The 3,746-nt window shown below is 40.6% G+C and overlaps 1 long non-coding RNA gene across 1 annotated transcript; it reads left to right on the top strand.

Annotated features, from left to right (window-relative positions):
- The first annotated feature begins 64 nt into the window (after nt 1-64).
- LOC134517304 (uncharacterized) lies at nt 65-2,936 on the top strand. Its single transcript, XR_010071598.1, has 3 exons — nt 65-466; nt 758-872; nt 2,606-2,936. It is a non-coding gene; the product is annotated as an uncharacterized LOC134517304 (long non-coding RNA).
- The last annotated feature ends 810 nt before the right edge of the window (nt 2,937-3,746 follow it).

Genomic DNA, 3,746 nt, shown 5'->3' on the forward strand with positions numbered 1-3,746 from the left:
TGCCGCGCATGCGCCACAGCAGCTGCGTGCCCCCGCGCGTGCGCCGCCCACCCGCGCAGGCGTCATGGCGGGCCGGGACGGCGGCCATCTTGGGCCGGACCGGGTGTGCGGCCCCGGGGCCCCGCAGGACGCGGTCACCGTGGCGGTGAGGGCCTCGCTGTCCGGTTTTACTTCGTTTAGTCGATATTCAGCCTTCTGGAAGGAGGGTGTGCTGCAGACTGTGATTTATGGGTGCCACTTCCTTGCCCCTTCGCAGGCTGTGGTGCCACTCAGAAATTAATGAACATAAATCCGAAGATACACTTGTATACAGTAATGAAGGTGTTTTGTTAATGGGGCCAGTGTTTCCTTATCCATACCTTGACGCAGGCGTTAATGGCTCTGCGTGGCCATAAACTACTACTCGTAACAGCGGCAAAACTTAGGGCTGCTTTATCGCTTCTATCCTATATTTGGCATTTCTGAGGTATATTTTTAACAAAAATCAAAAAGCTTAGCCAGTGCTCTATCTAAAGATTATTCCGACACTCATAAAAGGTCCCTGTTCATGATAACGATTACCAAACTAAGACCACTTTAATTCTGGATTAAAATAGCCATAAAAGGTTTTAATGTCATGTAGAAAATCCATATCTTGAATAATTCTTTGAGTTTTCTAGAATCTACCAATTCAAACAAGACCTCGGGGTTGTCCTCACCATTCAGAAATTATTAGTTAGCGCTTGTGTTGCCAAAATAACGCACCTTTTGTTTCTAGTGAAGACAAGGCTTAAAGATTCCACTGCAATGTAAGTGTCCTGGTTTGAGTTCTTACCATTCACGTCAGGTCGCTGCTCGGGACCGACACATTACCATTTCCCCTCAATGCCAAGGTAGGCTATTGAAAAGAATCAGATCCAATGTCAGCCTGAAATTAGATTTTCACTCCTCAAGCTCACGGCCCATAAATATGCAGCTGTTTCAATTCATGCCACTGGAACCAGGATTACCACTGGTGATGGGGAACCGCATTGTGAAGGGATGGAACAGGATAAGAAGAGTGAATATTTTATTTTATTTTGTTTTGTCTAATAATACGTCCTTTTGATGCGGAAAGAGAAAAAAGAATTTAATCCAAAATACTGTCTTACCTCTGTGCTGTTAAAAAGATGGTCGTAAAGGATCCTGAAGAATGTTTACTGATCTTACAAATGTAATGTAAAATTTTAACACGTTAACAACAATATCTGAAATATCAAAAAGCACAACAGAAATTAATCCAAAATAAAATATTAGTAACTCCATTGAGTTAATCTCAGTTCTCAAAGAATATTTCTAAGAAAACAAAAATATGTAAATACTTTTGAAGAAAACAAAGAAAAAGTAAGATGTAAAAGTATGTGCTTTCTATTAAATAAATTCTAGTTGACATAAAGTACATTGCTGCCACGCTGCACAAACAGCCACTCCAGGGAAAGACCTACGTCAGCGTGTGACTCCAGAGCGGAGTCCCAGGCCAACTAAAAATAGATTTAACTTCAAGATTGTTCCCAGACCACCCTAAATCTTCATTGTTCAACAATACGGTTGTTTTCTAATTACTTTGGAAAAGCAGCAAGTGGAGGATGTATCTGAAACTTTTGATAAAGTCGCCTTCACTGTTTCTCTGTTCAATGCTTATTAATCGACTACATCACCAGAGAGGGCAAAAAAAAAAGTTCAGAAACAAACTTTTGGAATAAATTGGGAGTATCTTAACAACATTCTAAACAAAGGGTACGGATCATGAAGCAAGATCACCACAATTTGTTCATCTTAACAGTTATGTGTTTGTCTTAGCTGGTGTCATGATAAAAGCAGCAATTCAAAAAGATTTCAGGGGCACGATAAGAAGTACGAGAACTTTGGCTTTGTTTACTGAATGCTACATCTCTCGGGTGATTTGGGATAAGTGGAGGGAAGGAAGTCTAATTCTATATATTTTCTCTGACATTTTAACCTGACAGAACATCAGTGGTGCAATCAGAAATTTATAAGAATAGAAAATGTTTGGGGAAAGCATATTTGGAATTTTATACCATATTTTGCCGAGTTTCAAAGGTTTTAAAAATTACTGTTCCTTTCAGTCACAAAACAGGGAAGAAACAGGATTTTTTTCCCTATAAAATATTTGTTTCAAAGAAAAAAATTTTCTTACATTGCAAACTCTTGTGTTAGATAAATAAGTCCCACAGATTTCCCAATATTATTTTAGATTTCAGATCATAAAAAAAAAAATCCCGTATTAAATAATCTAGAACATTGAGCAAATCACATGTGACCTCCTCCTGCGGCTCCTTCGTGGCTGTGTAGAGTGGCATAGGACCCAGCGCTGTGCCATTAATGAGACTAAAATATGTAATTCCACAAACAAATCTATTTCCTAACGGTAATTTGGTTTTTTTGCCCTTTAAATTCCCTGTTACCAGACAAAATGTGCATTCTCATTCTGTTCTGAGCTAAGCATTTCTGCTGTATTAAAGATGGGGTTATATTGTTGGAAAAGACTGTAATTTTTGCAATAAGAAAACACGCTGTTGTAATCTGTTTGATGATTTATCGTCCATATTTTTGGTCCTGTTTTCAGGGAATGGAGCTACTTTTCCGCCAGGAAGGAGTTCTGGAGAAGACGGGAATGGAGCTTGGGGACGCGGTCCTGCTTTAGGAATGACTCGCCCTCCTTCAGCTGGAGGACAGATGGAACTTGGGGAAATAAATGTCTTCCTCTGTAGCCTATGTCAACTCTACAGCTATGTCACATAATTTAAAACCTCATTCTTCAATAAGGTTCACAAGACCTTTTCAAGGTTCATTTGGAAGGTAGAAACAAGGATTGCTGTTAAAAATGTATAGGCCCATTGAGACGCAGGGGAACTAAATCTCCCTAACATTAGGCTATATTTCTGGGCATCCCATATGGAGTAGTTGGCAGCACGGTCCCAGGGAAACCGGGGGCTTCAATGACTCCAGATTGGAGAACAGGCAGCGGGCCAAACGACTCTGGCAAGGCTCCCGTAGTGCCCGGAGAGCCGCTGCTCACCCAAGGACTTGATGGCAGAGGCGAGCCCCAAACCGGGGTGAAAGGAGACCTGAAGACGCAGCTCGCCCCCGGGTGCCGCTCCTGTTTTCCAGCCCTGAGCGAACAAGTCGGTTTACGAACGAATGGTGTCGTGGCTTTACATTTGCTAATTACCACGTTGTAGTGCCCTGTCGAAGTACTGACATGGATATTCCTCACAGACACGGGTTTTATTCTGTTATATTCAAGCTGGGAATTCCCTGTAAAATACTGATGTGTTTTAACATAATTCTCATTCTAGCCAGTCCCTGAACCCATGACTTTTATGTGTGGCGGAAAAGTTACGGGTGCTTAGTACTATTTTCCTGAGCGGTGCTTAGACAAAGACGTATCACAGTAGAGAGACTGTGTAATTCCATTTTTAAGAAATTAATGTAGCTGGAAGTTGCTAGGTATTCAGGATATATATACACTATGTTTTGATGCAGAAATAGTATTTATTAGTACACGTGCAGCATAAAATAAAAACACCTTTAGAATATGCTTAAGCAACACCTTTTCTTCTTTTACCTGGTTACATCCTTTCTCTATTCTGACATATCATCAGCTATACTTTTGGGAATTTAGTCTGTCCTTTGCTACAAAAGACTTCTTATTATGCACTAATTCAGCATCTTATTTATACAAAGTGATTAAGAATAGCACATTT

Source organism: Chroicocephalus ridibundus, chromosome 6 (genome assembly GCF_963924245.1).
Source record: "Chroicocephalus ridibundus chromosome 6, bChrRid1.1, whole genome shotgun sequence".
NCBI classification, from domain to species: domain Eukaryota; kingdom Metazoa; phylum Chordata; class Aves; order Charadriiformes; family Laridae; genus Chroicocephalus; species Chroicocephalus ridibundus.